Source organism: Ictidomys tridecemlineatus, chromosome 8 (assembly GCF_052094955.1).
Source record: "Ictidomys tridecemlineatus isolate mIctTri1 chromosome 8, mIctTri1.hap1, whole genome shotgun sequence".
Taxonomy (NCBI): domain Eukaryota; kingdom Metazoa; phylum Chordata; class Mammalia; order Rodentia; family Sciuridae; genus Ictidomys; species Ictidomys tridecemlineatus.
Window position 1 is genome coordinate 7,585,848 of NC_135484.1, and position 16,315 is coordinate 7,602,162.

The 16,315-nt window shown below is 48.3% G+C and overlaps 1 protein-coding gene across 1 annotated transcript in view; it reads right to left on the reverse strand.

Moving 5' to 3' along the window:
* Positions 1-11,961, reverse strand: part of Mas1 (MAS1 proto-oncogene, G protein-coupled receptor) — a 32,516-nt gene extending 20,555 nt beyond the window's left edge. Inside the window, exon 1 of the mRNA XM_078018797.1 lies at positions 11,851-11,961. The gene's annotated coding sequence lies outside the window, so the exon portion shown is untranslated. The remainder of the gene's footprint in view (positions 1-11,850) is intronic.
* Positions 11,962-16,315: the final 4,354 nt, after the last annotated feature.

Consider the following 16,315-nt stretch of genomic DNA (forward strand, 5'->3'; position numbering starts at 1 on the left):
TCCATCAGGAGGAAACTGGATCTACAAACTGAAGTATATTCATACAATGGAGTACTGTTTAGTAATAAAAAGGAGGAACCTTTTGTAACAACATGGATAAATCCCAAAATCATGGTGCTGAGTGACAGAAGTTACACACACACACACACACACACATACACACACACACAGTTTGTAAAATTCAAGAAGAGGTGAAATTTATCTATAGTAATAGAAATTTGATCATTTTCCACTGGAAATGGCAGGCTGGCTGGCAGGGGACATGAGGGCACTTTCAGAGATGAGGATGTGCCAGGTCTTGGTGGGGGTGTGGCCTGTGTGGGTGTATGCATCTACCAAAATGGACCCAAAAGAATAATAAAAATTTGTGTATTTCACTACATATAAATTTGACTTCAATGAGAGAATTTCTTAGCTCAAAAAAAAGTGTTATAGCTGAGTTTAGTCACGGGAATCTTCACACATTTTTCCCTCAGTGGCGAAGGAAAATGATTTGAGTGATTTGCTGCTAAACTGCAATATACACATTCAGGCAGGAGCCCACACTGTATCAAATGGAAATGCCTGCTTTGCAAACTCTGAGGAGAAATGAGATTCTGGATTTATTTCTTCTGTGATTCCAAGTGACACATTGAAGTTCCCTGCTGTTTCCTCGCTTCCATTTCTTCTTTCCAGCTGCTCCACGCCCAAATTATTACTCAAGTAGCTTATGGTATGTGCAACAATTTTGTGGGGTGGAATAAGACTAAAAATTAATTGCAAGCAGAGGAGTTCAGCATCGGCCTGAAGCCTCGCGGCATCAGAACACTTCAGTCATCTAAGCCCAGCACTCCTTACACTGGCCCACTTCACATTTCCCCTGGGGAGACTCTCTGGGTCCAGGCTAAAACAGATGAACATGCTCAGTCTACAGAAAGCTCATGTCAATTTATAAGAAAAACTACTGACTCCCAACAGAAAAATGAGCAAAGACACAGAAAATATCCCTTCTCATGATTAGCCAAACAAATGCAAATTTTAAAAATATATTTACTGATTTCAAAGGTTTAAAAATTAAAATTCCCAATGCTGGAAAGGGCTCCCTGAGAGGTGCTCATAGATGTTGCTAATGCAAATAGTCGTTAATAAAACTTTCGGGTAAGCCACCTGGCAGAATCGCTAGGGCCTTTCTGGGCCCCGACAGTGGCCATCGGTGGAGACCAAAGTATCAGGCAGTTTCCATCATTTTAATAACTGGAAAATTTCCTTGTCCTCTGGATCAGCACCCAATCTGCTACAGAGACACTTGGCCCTCTCTGTCCCCTACCTAGATTATCATCACATGCTCTCCCTTGTCTAAACATCATGCAAAAATCAAGTTGAGAAAGAATATTTTTGGAGCCTTGCCTTGGGTTCATTCTGCTGGCTGTTCTAAATATTCCCTGGGCCCAGCCGCATACTTGGCCAGCAGTATTTGGGCTGTTCACAGAACTGTAACTTCTAAATTTTCCTTTGGAGATAATGATCAGCACTCCGAGGCTCTACAAAAAAGAGATGTAACAGAATCAGAACTGTGTTCACAGGTTGACTAACACCCTTCCCACCACACTAACAAAGTCGCCTCTTCAATTTCTGCACCTGGAATAGTTGCATTTCTCCTGAGCAGCAGCCAGTTACTTTGTATTGATGGAATACTAGAAATTAGGTAATAGGGTATTTTTTTCCTTTTCATGCTCAGAAGTCTTAAGACACATATTTGACCTGCCTTTGCAAATGTACCATAAAAGAAAAATGTTCAGAATTACTAATTTAGTCAGAAGTCAGCTTTCTGCCAATAACTGCAGATTTTGGCAAACAATGCCTTTTCAACCAAAAAATCCTTAAAGATACTGAGAAAAGGAAAAAAAAAAGACACCTCCAAATGATAGTATACTGCATGCTAGGGATGCTACAAGAAACTTAAATGGTGGCAACACTGAATCCTAGCAGAGAGAGTTCTCTAAATTCCATGGTTGCATACATTAAATTGCATTAGAGTTACTTGTTTATGGATCTGTTTTCTCATAAAAATTTGCTCCTTGAAGCAGGAACTGTCTTACTTGTTTAATGTTGGTTGAGCCAACAGATAAGTTGAATAAATCAAGTATGTTTAGAATTGGTACCCTAATTTCCAATATTGCTTGTCTTGTCATTCTTTTTATCATGTTGGTCTAATTTTTCCAGCCAGACTCTAAGTCATTTGGGAAAGGAACTCTATTGAGTCCACAGGGCTGAGAATAAAGTAAGGGCTGATTACTGATAGATGGTCTCACAGATGTCTGGCTCCCTGTGACGGTTAGTAAACCTATCAGAGCTCTTGCTGACATTTTGTTGGACCAATCTGTCTCTGTTGATCATAACTAACGCTTAGCAAGTACTTTCTCTGGATGTGGCATGACACAACACTAATGACTTATGTTTGTTTAGGGTATATGTGGGACATCTTTGTCATTACCTTCATATTTTAGAGGGTAAGCAACTTACTAACTTTCTTTCTTAAAACCAGAATGATGTATCATGACGCAGTATGCATTTACTAAGCAATTTTGGTAAAAAGTTGCAAAGAACTTGCTGCATTGGTCTAAAATTAACTTGTACAACACCCAAATGCTATACCACATACAGGGCCCATTGCTGAGTGTCCCAAAGAGAGATACTTAACACCTGCAACCCAGAAAAGAATGGTTCAGTATCTCGGGTAACTGTGACAACAGACAAGCTACCCAGCTACCATCAGTTACTCATAAAAAAAATATTGTAGTAAACAAAATTAGAAACGAGTGTTGCCTACAAAAGTGTAAAATAGACAACTTGGTCTCAATTTTCATCATTATTCAAGCGAAAGAAGAAAGTACAGTGAACTTCCAGAGGCTGACTTGACCGTGCGTGTGTGACTGCATGTCACCTTGACCTTTGGAGATCTGCTCTTTATTCTGCAGACTCACTGCCATGTAAAGTGACTAAGAAACAAGATGGTCAAGCCCACCCTGCCGAGGAGCCTGTACTGTCCAATGAGAGACAAGGGATTTTCAGCATTTCCTGTTGAGTTCTCTCCCCCTATGCTCTGGTGACAAGGAAAATTCAGTTGACCACGGGCCCATGTTAGGCCACCTCAGGTCACTGACTGAGTCAGAAGATGCCAGCGTCAGTATGTCCTCCGAGGCCTGAGACAGGGCAGGTTCAGAAGTGGGCGTGAGAGGGGGAAGGATGGATGATGGTGAATGCAGGAGACCCTCACAAACAGGGCAAGATGCATGAGCCCTGCCAAGGGCTCCCCACCCCCCAAGGAATCCGTGGAACCATGCAGAGAGCTCAGGTCAGGGGACAGAGGCTTGTTGATGTAGATCAAACCAAGCCCAATCCAGGCTCTTATCAAGATTCACTTGAATTACATTCAAATCCCTTAAATAGTTCTGATACCCTGGGATTGTCAACAAAACGAAACTGAGGTGAAAGATCTAGAAGGCTCTAGAACAGGAAGCCTTTCCTGACCAAGATCTCCAGCATGGCTCCTCTGAAGCTGCATTCTCCCACCCTGAGCACACGAGAGAGAGAAGCCACCTCTGCACTCACAGCTTCCCTCATGGAGACGCGCCCTCCTGGGAGCCGCCTTGCTGGACGTGAGCACAACAGGGACCTGACCACAGGCTGCTACCAGGTGATTTTTAAGCCTCACACTCTGCAAATGGACCCATTTATACTCTTTCTACCCCAACGTGCACAGAGGGACAACCCAGCCACACATTCCCGTTTCCACCTCCAGCCAGACCTGAACACCTGAGTTCCTGTGGCCAGAGCAGGGCTCAGCAAGCACTGCATGGTGATTCTTGGTGGAAGTGCCCAGGGAAGAGGGAGCAGTGGCACACACGTGGCCTCCTGTGTTGGCTCTGCCCATGTTTTCCACCCCATTCTACCACCATCGACCTCGAGTAAAGCCTGGGTTTCTTCACCTGCAAGATGGAGACAATGACATGCCCATCTCATGAAGCTGTGAAGAATTAAGTGGGGTGGTGCAAGACATCCTCCCAGTGGGTGCTTGCCAATCTGAGCTGCTGTTGCCGAGTCCTTGCCCCTCTGCTGTGGTGGGCAGGCCAGGGAGGCTCAGAGAATGTGCCATCTGAACTTCTGTCTAAATTTTCAATAAGTCACTTTTTTGTTTTTACAATACAAACTGTCAAAAAGCCAACTCAATAAAACAGCCTTGGCTGGTGGGACTTGGGAAGAAGGTAATGGAAGATCACTGGAGTGGTGTGGTGGGGACCGTACAATGAAAAAGTCCAGTTTGCCAGGGCTGCTGGAACAGCGAGCAGCACTGTGTTCTCCTACACTATGGAGGCTCAAAGTCCAGGCGTGAGCAGGCTCAGGCCTCTCCAGACTGGAAAGAATCCTTCCTTTCCCCTGCCAAGCCTCTGGAGGTGGCCATCCACTCTTGGTGTCCTTGTCTGGGCTACAGCATCCCAGTCTCTGCCTCTATGACCACATGTTGGATTAACCCAATATAAATTCACTCCACCCCAGGATGACCTCATCTGGATTAATTATATCTGCAATGACCCTGTTTCCAAATGAGCTTAATCCCAACATACTGTGGGTTGGACTTCAACGTATTTTCTGGGGGACACAAATTCAACTTGTAACACCTGCTTCTGCACCAGGAAGGCATGGAGAACATTCTCCTGACCTGCTCAGGTAACTCTGGAGACTCAACGTCCCCACGTGGGTGGTGTGGGCTTCCCGTGGGGCCTGGCCAGCTCCCCGAGCACACGGGATTCTTCTGGACCCCCACCCAGCCCTCTGACAGCTATGCGTTCAGAGAAAACAAAAGCATTTCCACATCCTTGAAAAATCCCATGTGTAAGCTGAGGGATGGTGCCTGGGGGAGCAATGATTGAGATGAAAAGAACCAATTCTCCTGTCGCCGTCTTTCCTGTCCCCTGTCTGTGGTGGTACAAGGTGTGTGCGGTCATCAATAGTCATTGACCTGCCCACTGAATCATGCTAATTTCTTTGCATATAAAGTACATATCCATGAAACTGATTTTTAAAAAAGACTAAAGCAAGCAAACTGTCCAGGAAAAAAAAGAGAGAGTGAGCGGTAACAGGTACAAGGAGATCTGTCTCTGGGCTTTTTTAGCAAATACTCTCGCTAGATCCTAAACAGGCAATTGGTATGTGAACCAATAACCAATGGCCCCATTTTGTTCTCCCCCCCAGCAGGATCCCTGCAGGCCCTTATTAATACTCAAGCTCCCCACTCTGTTGTGGAGGACTGTGAAGGAGACAGCTGCCCCCTACCCCACAGGCAGGCCGAGCAGGGCAGGGCCTGGGGGATGGAGGAGGCTCTCATTCACTGTGGACAATGAAATGACCTTAGGGACACCAGGAGCAAGAGGGTCAGCTCAAGCTGAGTCTTGCCCAGCAGATCCTCATCTCCTGCATGAGGAAGGCCACCCTGAGGCCCTGCCCCATCTGGACCCCAGTGGCTTTCTCCTTCTTCCCAACTTGTCATGATTCATCCACTCCCTGTCCATGGAAAACGGTGCTCTGCAAGACGTGCCTGATCTTTCTGTCTTGCTCAAATCATAGCCCCCTTTCCCCCTTTCCCGTCTGCGGCAGATGACCTTACAGAGTGAGGCAGGCTGGGCCAGGGACAAGCCTTCAGGGTCCCATGGTGAGAACGTGGTGAGGCCCCACAGACTTTCTTTCCTCCAGGTGTTTGCCCAACCAGAGAGGAGCTGGGACTGTCCCCACCTGTTTCTCCAGAGTGGCGGGTTCCCACCTGGCGTACTGGCCAGCACCAGCTAGCACCGGCCAGTACCGGCCAGCACCAGCCAGTACTGGCCAGCACCCGGCCGTGTGTGGGCACTGCGTACTCGCTCGCCCTGTGCAGGATGGAGTTGCTGCTCCTGCCCTGGAGCCCACACCTGGGCTAGGGGCTCCACCTTGCCCCTGATGGCATGCATTTGAGGCTTAGACCCACCCGGGAGAGCTCCTTCCCCACATGGTGACCACCGTCCCACCCCCAATCCGAGGAAGCAGAATCATCCGTCCAGCCAGATCTGTGGTACCCACAGGGAAAGCTCAGCACCAGGCAAGAGATTCTCCTGTGGATCATGACATCTCGTCCAACTCCCTTCTCCTCTCCTACCTATGCCCACTGTGTAGGTCATCCGTAACAAAGTCCTCAGGCTGGGGGCTGACAGGAAAGACGTTCATTTTCTCACACTTCTGGAAGTTGGAAGCCCAAGGTCAAGGGGTTAGCAGAGTGACCTTTCCTTGATTCACACATGAGTACCCACCATCACAAGATCTTTTCTCTATTTGTGCATCCACCTGTGTCCTGAACTCTTCTTCTTCTGAGGACACCAGCCACCTCGGATCAGAGCCCGCCCTTATGACCCATCTTGACTGAATCCCTCCTTTGAGGCCCTAACTCTTGATGGGTTGCCTGCTGAGGTACTGGGAGTTAGGGCTTCAACACATTTATCTGGGGGACATGGTGCAGCCCACTACAATGAATAAGGTCCTAAACTGTTGCAGCTCAAGACACAGAGGGGTTCTGGCAGTGGACCATTTTGTTCCAGTCTTTAGAGCCCAGAGACTCTCTCTGCCAACAGCTCCCAAACCCCCTCTGTCTGGCAGGCAGCCACGGCCTATTCTAGTCCAGGATGCTCCAAGCCGCGTTGATGGCTGCTTGCTGTGGTCTTGTGTTTTGTTCCTGATATCAGTCGCACAGTGGAATGGGTTTTCTGTATCTTTACTCCTTCAAAAAAGAAACGGGTGGTCAGGCTCCCACACTTGAGTCCGCAGCACAGAGGGGGAGCCTGTGGTCTCATCCTGGAGGCTGTGGGCATGCCAATGCTCAGGACCTGTGGAAAGTTCCATGACGTGTCTCCCGTCAAGGCCTTCTGGGTAGTGGTGGCAGGCAGTTCTGCACGTGCCCTCCCCTCTGAGGTGTGTCCCACGTGCACACCCAGACACCAGAGGGTTCCGGCAGGAAGCCCATATGCTGGGATGCTGAATCCAGAGGTAGATTCTGCCCCAAGCCGACCCAGAGCTCTCATATAGAATCCTCTATTCTGGTCAAACACAGGGGTGTGAACTTCTCAGCAATTTGGGAGTATTGCAAGTTCAAGCCCAACCTCAACAACTTAGCAAGACCCTGTCAGAAAGTACGAAAAAGGGGCTGGGAGTGTAGCTCAGTGATACCGCACCCCTGGGTTCACCCTCAGTATAAGTTAATTAATTAATAAAGCCAACACTTCTGTGGTTTGGCTTGATTTTTTTTTAAGAATCACTATAATCTGTCATGTTGGATAAAAAATTTGCCTTCCAGACGTCTCAAGATATCATCTAATATCTCCAGAACTAGTAGACATTTCCCAGGGGAAAGCCCAGCTGTTTGCCAGCACCACAGAACATGCCTCTGAGGCACTCAGGACCCGATCGCACTGCACTCCAGGTCCACAGTAAATTGTGAGGCCCTTGCAAACAAAAAGATCCTGTCTCTGTTCAAACTCCCTCAGCACAGGGCCATCCCACCGTCTTCCTCTGTGTCTTCCCTCAGCTGAAGTGGCACGGAGCCACTGGTGCCCTGGACTTGGCCACTCTGTGGGGAGGGGCTCTCTGCTTGGATCTTAGCCAATTCTCCCCCAGGAAAAGCTCCTGCCCTCCTTGGGCCCCAGGGTTACTTAGCCCTTCCTGGGAAGACTCTCAGTTACCTGCAGACAGGACAGCAGGAAGGAGACCCTGGCCTTCATCACTCAGCTCCAGCCTTCGTGGACCCAACAGTTATAGCTGTGACCACCATGTGGCCCCAGCCTCTGTGTGACCCCAGCCAGGGGTCCTTCCCTCTGAGGTGTGTCCCATGTGAAAGAACAACCTCAGACATGACCAACAGCGACTCCACATCACTTTCCTGAACCCAGTTCTTAAGGGCCAACCCGAAATCCAATATGGCGTAAGGTTCACATCTCACTCTCAGACAGAGAGTGCTCCCCCACTCACCCTCCCTCACCCTCCCTCTCCCTCCCCTTCCCTCCTCCCCCCTCTCCTCCCCCTTTCCCCTAATTATTTTTACTATGGTAAAATCTACGCATTGTAACATTTGCGTCTTAATTACCCTGAAGGCTGCAGTTCAGTGTTAAGCACATTTGCATTGCTGTGCAACCCTCTCCACCCTCCACCCATCCCCAGAACCTTCTCACCTTCCCAAACTGAAACTCTGCACCTCTGTACCCATTAAACATTAAGTCCCTGCCCTCAGTTCCTGGCCACCGCCCTTCCACGTTCTGCTTTCTTCCTCTATGATGCCGACTTCTCCAGGCACCCTGTGTCCTTCTGTGACAGGCTCATTTCACTGACACAGCACCTTCAGGGTCCATCCACATTGCACCTTGTTTTAGAATTTCTCTCCTTTCTAAGTTTGGAAAAATATTCCAGCATAGTATAAAGCATGTTTTGTTTATCCATATAACTGTTGGTGGACACTTGGATTGTTAGAGGATATCTTTTTAAAAATAAGTTTTTATTTTAATGGATCTTTAGTAAAATAGTAGCAATTGTACATATTCATGGGGTACAGTGGGACATTTCAGTACATCATTGATCAGATCAGGGTAATTGACATATCTGTTACTTCAGATATTTATTTGTGCTAAAAACTTTCAAAATCCTCACTATTAACTACTCTGAAAGATTTGAGTAATTGCTGTCCAGTGGAACATGCTTCTAGATCATTCCTGAACTCATCTTTCTCTCCATGGGTTCTCAGGAACCTTCTTGGAATCAGTAATTTGGTAGACCTCTCCTAAAGCCACTCAAAAGGCAGGGCACATGTACCTCTGGCTCTGAATCACACCTGCACCAAGGGACCTGCACGTCAGGGTTCTTAACCTCAGGAACACAAATAGGCACCGATCAAGTGCAGTAGAAAGAGAGATGTCGCCAGCTCAGAACCTCCGGGAGGACGAAACCAAAGGCATCAAGGAGGTGCTGGAAACCACAGCCCGATCCCGACAGCAGAGCCAGCCCTGCAAAGACACGCTGCTGCCTCTTCCCAGTGCAGCCCCACAACCCTGGATCCCAGCACCCTGCACCCGGGCGTCGTCTTCTGCTATTGTCACCCCTACTACAGGCAGCACCTGTGACCCTGCCCCTTCTGGGCAGCACAGCAGAGGCAAAGTCAGGACCAGGTCTATCTGTCTGGCTGTGGCACGTCAGATGTCCCTGCCCAGCAGAAGGAGGGCTGGGAAAGGGAGACTGTCACACGGCGGGAAGTTCCCCCAACATAAGAGGGGCTCAGACACCGGATGGCCCAGAGCAGCAACCACACTCCACTGCAGGTTCTCTCGGCCTCTCCAGCCCCGTCAGGCTCCTCATGGCAGGCAGTAAGGGTCCGAGACTACCCCACACTGCTTTAGGCCAGTGAAGGGGGTCCCTGTCCTGAGCCCTTCCTTTAGACTCCCCCATAGCCTTCTCCATCCTGTCCCACCCCAAGATCAGAGTCCCCGGGGCCCAGGCTGTGTGCCTGCCTCCCGATGGAGGTCATATTCAGAGCACCTGCTATTCCAGCCAGAAAGCTCTGAGCCTGCTTCCCAGGCCCGCTCAGCCTTATCCCTTGAGGATAAAGGGCTGCCCGTGCACACACCCCTGGGCTAACCCAGGCTGGGGCTGTGTGCAGTGATGTGCTTGAGTTCCCAGGGGTACCCATAATGTGCAAGTGAGACCCCTCATGGTGAGGGGCGGAGCCAAGTTCAGGAAGAGCCTAGGCAGGCTCTGAAGAGTTTAAAAATTCTAAATTTGTAACTAGACTTCCAAATGTTACAGAAGTGCATGTGTCAAGGGGTAGAGGGGCTGGGGATGTAGCTCAAGCGGTAGCGCACTTGCCTAGCATGTGCAGGGCATTGGGTTCCTTCCTCAGCACCACATACAAATAAAATAAAGATGTTCAAAAATGATAAGGGATAGAATATATTTCACTTAACAGTGCAGTAGCTTGTTAAAAAAAACTTTTGTTGGAGTAGAATATACATAAGATGAAAAATCACCGTCTTAACCATTTTTAAGGTGTACAATTTAATGGCTTTAGGTACAATCACAATGTTGTACAACTATCACTTCTATCCATTCCCAGAACATGTTCATCATCTTGAGCAGCAACTGGGTAACCATTAAACACTAGCTCCCCACCCCGCCCACCACTCCCCCTCTCTGTCTCTATGGATTTACCTGTTCAGGTGCCACACTCAAGTACAATCATCCATCATTTGTCCTTTTGTACCTGTCTTACTTCACTCAGCCTGTTCCCAAGGTCCTTGCGTGTCACAGCATTATTGTGTATCAGAATTCCTTTCCTCCTTGAGTCTGCACCGTGTTCTGTTGCATGCGTAGACCCCATTGTGTGCATGCATTCATTCATGGGTGGACACTTGGTTGTTTCCCCCAAGTGGCTGCAGTGTATCAGGCTACTGTGCACATCATTGCAGTGGGATCTGTCAAGTCCCTGCTGTCACTGGTGAATCAAATGGCAATTCTCTGTTTAACTATTTGCAACATGACAGGTGACCTTGGGATTGCTGCAGGCTCAGAAGCCCCCTCGGAGGTCACCTCAGGACCCTAGCTCCATCTAGCTCTACTGTCTGCACTCTGAAGCCACCCCAGAGCAATAGCTGGGCTCCCCTGGGCTCCCTACCTGTCCCCTACAGGTCTGGACAAGGGCTACAGAAGGATGAACCAGGGCATACCTCCAGCGACCCCCTCCTCCAGCCACATCCTACCTGCCTGCAGATACTACACAAGTAGCTCATTCAAACTAGGAAGAAATGACGAGGTTACAGCTCTCACGATCTAATCATTTCACCTCTGAACACTGCATTAACAGGAGCTTTTGGGGAGCACCCCGTATGGGAACCATAACACAGCCCTTGAGTCACACCTGAGTTTATGTTCATGAGGAGACTTTGGGGAAGTCACTCAGGAAACAGGAGGGGACTGGAAGTCCAGTCCATTGCCAGGGGCCAATGATGTCTCTCATGTCCTACGTATAGGACCTCCCCAACAGCCCAAAGACCGGCTTGGAGAGTTTCTGTGCTGGTGCCAGTGGGAAGTGCTGGAAGCTCCTGTCCCTTCCTGCTCCCGGCACCTGTGCGTCATCTGGCTGCTCCTGCCTTATGTTAAATGGTCAATGGACAGAAAGTGTTCCCCTAAATTCTGGGAGCCATTCTAGAAAATTATACCCCCCCCCCCGAGGAGGGAGTCTTGGGAACCACAGTTCATAGTCAGGAGTCACATGGGAGGCCCAGACTTGTCCCTGAGCTCTGAAGTGGGGAGCATCATGTAGGCTGGAGCCCACACCTGTGGGATATGACGCTGACTCCAGGCAGACACCCAGCAGGAGTCTGCAGAGAACTGAACTGACTATTGTCAGAAGCCGGGCCTGGGAGCCTGGAAAGAAGCACATCTCCTTTCCCTTCTGCGGCTTCGCACCCTGCCTCAGCCTCGACTCCCCAGGCTCCCTCTTAAAACAAACTGTCCATGCTCCGGTGCTCCAGGGGAGGCCAGTGACACTCCCAGAACCCTGCTCCTTCAACCAGGGCTGCAGCTAACTCTTAGACTCGGACTCCAGCCAGGGTGTGCAGGGTCCAGGCCCTGGCCCTGGTTCACACACAGAAGCCTCAGCCTCGGGCTAGAGCGCCACGGTAACAAGCTCTTCCGAGAACAAAAATACATCAAAACACATTTCAAAAAATAGCATCCCTCCCTCTCTCTTGGGAAAGTGGAGTTTGGGGGACTTCACCAGCAGGCAAGGAGCTGCCCCTTTGGGTACCTTACTTTTGGGTGCCATCAAGTGGTGGATTTTTCTCTCCAGAAGATTTCTTATAAAGGAGCCCAGCAGGCGGTCAGCCATCTATTCCCAGACAAGTCTGTGGTATAAAACAGTATTTGCTGATTAAGAATAAATCCACAGCTTCCAAAACAAACTGCTCAAGGACTTTGAGTTAGAGATAACAGTTAATCACACACACTTACAGTCCACTAAGATGAAAGGGAGGGGACTGGCGACATGAGCAGACGAGAAATATGAGCAACACTTGGGGAGTGAGAGTTGGCTCTGGGAGACAGAACTTCAAGATGGCCCCAGATTCCTGCCCCCAGTGGAAACACCTGGTAGAGTCCTTTCCCCTGGAGTGGTCCCTAGTCAATTGACCAAATTAATGAAAAGTGATGTTATCCCTAATCAGGTCAGTCTTCTAAAGGGATCTGGAGAGTCAATCAATTTAAACTCAGAAACTCAACTGTATCTGTGAGGATGTTTTAGCTGCAAATACCAGAAGTTAACATTTGAATTAGTTCTTAAAATAATACATATTTTCTTGCTATATCACTAAGCCCAAAGACAGAGCAGTGCTAGAGGGGCTGACCAGGTGCTGTCCCTGTCTCCCTCCGACATCTTTAGTACTGGGCTCCTCCTGAGCCGAATCCTGAGATGACGGGACTGCCCCAGGTGTCTCACCCACCCCTGGAAATGCCAGAAGGAAACCGTCTCCTAAGTGGCTCTTCTAGAGTCCAGGACATTTCCCCCAAGCCTTCAGCAGACATCCACTCAGGATTCAGAGCCAGAGCTGAGCCACGCACTCCTGTCTGAGGCTGGAGGGAGGGGATCTGTCACAGTGACCCTGCTCACCTTGGAACCGTCCCCTCTCAAGGCGCAAGCTGCCTCTAGAGGGAGGAATCCTCAGGAATGAGCAAGTTCACATGGACCCTGGGAGGACAAGCCCAGGGTCTTTGACACCAGCAGACCTGAGAGTCAGGTTAGGGATCAGATTAACGTATTTTCAGATCTACAGGGGCTTAGAAAGAGAGCTCAGCCACTGTAGGTTAGACACTTCTTAAGACAGGCACACCTATTACAATGAGGGCTGTTTGGATCTTGATATGGAAAAAGAAAAGGGGGTGAGCAGCGTATTTGAGATAGTGAGGTAAATTTGAATAGAAAGCGGAGAAGGACCAAGAGCACTGCTAGTTCTGATTGTGACAATGGCATTATGATCATGTAAGAGGATGCCAAATATTTTTGAGAGTGTAAGAGAGAAACGACACAATGTGTGGGATTTGCTTCTAAGTTTTTCAACAATAACAAAAAAAAAATAATGAAAGCGAGAGAAGGCGTAGAGGAAGTAAGTCTGGCAAAACACTGAACTTGTTCCAGCTAATAAGTGAGGAAGGAATAGGAGACATAGGACATCACTGAAACTCCGTAAAGTGATCGTAGACCCTGCACCAATGGCAAGGTTGGCCAGAAAACTGTAGGTGGGAGTCGGGGGAGACCACCCTGTGCCTCCCAGGTGTTCAGCAGCATCCTCGGCTCTTCCCACTGGGTGCCAGGAGCACCCACCCTCCCCGGGCACCGTGATCAAAGATGTCTCCAGAAGTTGCCAAGAGTCCCTTGGCGGCGGGGCTGAAGGAGGACCACCGCCATCTGATCCAGGTGATCACCATCAATGGCCAACAGCAGCACAGAGGCGAGACAACCTGGTGGCTGGAAGTGCACACCCAGGAAATAATCCCCCAGAGAGACTGGATGTGAAACAAACTGAGGTTCTCACACACGGAGACCAGGTGGTGGCTGAGCTCCCTGGAGATGTGGGCCAAAGGTCCAGAATTCAGAACCCTCCATGAAACCAATGAGCAAGTTTTTTCAACAAAGACTGCAAGAAAAAAAAAAAAAAAAAAAGGTGTGTGTGCGTGGCAGGGGGACGGGGGGACACCTAAAGACTAACGGAGGCTTAAGAGACGTGTAGAATCATAAATGAATCTTATCTGGATGTCGACTCCCACAACAAGCTGTATTTTACATATTATAACACCAAGTGGATACTTAATGACTTTAGAGAACACTGCTATTTTCCCAGCTATGGTAAAGGTAGTGTGGTTAGGATGTTTTTGTGTTTTGGTTTTGCCTTTCTGTTTTATAATTGTGTAATGAAATATTTACAGATGAAGTTATGCAATACCTGGGAAGTGCCTTAAAATACCCAGTGGGCAGGGTTCAAGCTGAAGCCCTAGTGGCCTTGTGTTAATTGCTGAAATTTGGTAAAAGGGGCATGGGCACCGGCAACACTCTTTTCTCTACTTTGGCATATGTTGGAAATTTCCCATAATAAAAAGTTTTCTAGTACTTGTTAGAGAGCATTAGGCCTTGCCAGAAACTGAGGCAGCACAGATAGACCCTCTCGCCCTTGAAACCCTAATTCTTGTGATTGGACTAGAAAGAGAGCAGGCGTGTCGCTCAGGGCAGCAGGCATGAGTTTGTTAGAAGGGACAGGGAAGGGGAAAGGAAGAAGTGGACCCTCTCAGAGGAGTGAGGGTCGGCAAGCCTCTCCTGCCCTCTGTTTTATTGAGGGGTCTCAGGAAACTTCCAGAGCCCTGCCCAGGCCCACTTCTTGACTTTTGACTGACAGCAGGATGACATCAGACTTTCAAGTCCCCACTGCCATGACAGCCCTAGGTCACTTTGGCTCGTGCTGATCAGTTCTAATTGGGACCTGCTTTTACAGATTTTATAGTTAAGGGAAATCATCCTTATGTCCCTGAGTTCTGCAATCTTGTCACAAAAATCCCCCGACACTTTCAGGGTAAATTTTTTTTTATCAGCATTTCAAGCCTGCATTTCCTCTGAAGATAACAAGTTGTTTTCTAAGGAATGTGACATGTTCTGTCTACTTAAAGCCGGCAGGGCTGCAGGTGAATTGCTTCCTAAGAGAAAGCTTGTGGGGGTCTGCACAGGGGGCCCACTTTATAAAAGCGTTCCAGTGATTTCATGTTCCCACTGCTCATGTCTCTCTGTTCCATACGAAATTCACCTCCCTTACGCCCTGTCTTTGGAAGCCCCTTGGGATGGCCTATAGGAAAAATAAACCAGAGGGTCCCTAACACAGAAAAGTGACCAAGGAAGGCGAGCGTGGCCAGCTGGCTGGGAGCAAGGCCTGACTGCAGAGGGCGAGAGCTCCCAGAAAACCCAGGCAGATAGCTCAGAACATTTGCATCTTTACCACATATTTTAAGGCACATGACACACGGAGTGGAAAAAACAAGGACGATGTGAGGAAAAGATAAGAATAGATAGAAAAATGTGAACGTTGAAATGTGAGGCCCTGTTTCACTCTGGTGGAAAATAAGAATTCGCTCTTCGAGAAAATATGAAGCAATCGCAGTCCCCCTGTCGAACCTTCGGTGGAGAATATTTCTGTGACAGCCGTCCCCACCCGTTCCTCATCCAAGGTTCACTGTGTGGGGTTTCAATGAACTACAGTCAACTGCAGTCCAAATGGAAAATTATACAAGTAATTCTTGCTTCCTTCATTGATTTGTTTGTTTGTTTTGTGCAGGGGATGGAACCTGGGGCCTTGAGCATGCGAGGCACCTGCTCTATACTGAGCTATGACCCCAGTCCCATAAGTTTCACGTCCCGCAATTCTGAGCACCATGAAGAAATCTCACACCATCCTGCTCCTTCCCTGAACCTTCCTCGTCCAGCTGTCTGCCCTGATAAAATACAGCACGTATATTTTGTGGTACTAGGAATTGAACCCAGGAGCATTCTGCCCCTTTTTTAGAATTTTGAGACAGGGAGGCTCAGGCTGGCCTTGAGCTTGCACTGATCTTCCTGCCTGAGCTTCCCACGCAGCTGGGGTTACAGGCGAAGGCAACCACATCTGGCCGTTTAAGGTATGTTGAAAGAAAGACCACACTCACATAGATTTTATCATAACGTACTGCTATGATTGTTCCATTTTATGAAGACTTATTGTTGCTGATCTCTGTGCCTCCTTTATAAGTCAAGCATCATCATAGGTCTGGAGGTATAGGGAAAACAGTATCTATAGGGCTCAATTCTACCTGCTTTTTTAGGCATCCTCTTGGGGTCTTGGAACCTTCTGAGGTTTAGGGAAGGCAACTGAATTACGAGAAAAAGGAACTGGACTAAAAACTAGATTTAATTACCCTGAGAGGGTCGGGGCTGGAGAGGAAGTGGTGAGATGAAGCAGAACCCAAACTGGAAGAAATCAACGTTTGAGCAAGAAAGGCAGAGCGCACCCATTGTTTTCAAATGAAGGGATGAGTCCAGAAGAAATCTCCTGAAAAATTCAAAATAGCTGCTATTTTAAAAGTAGGACAGGAAGTGATAGGAATAGGATCTCTTTGCAAAATAAAAGCCTTTTAAGACTCTAATTTCTAACTATATTCCCATAGTGATCCATTTTCTCTTGCTGTTTTCCAAACATAGTGGCCTAAA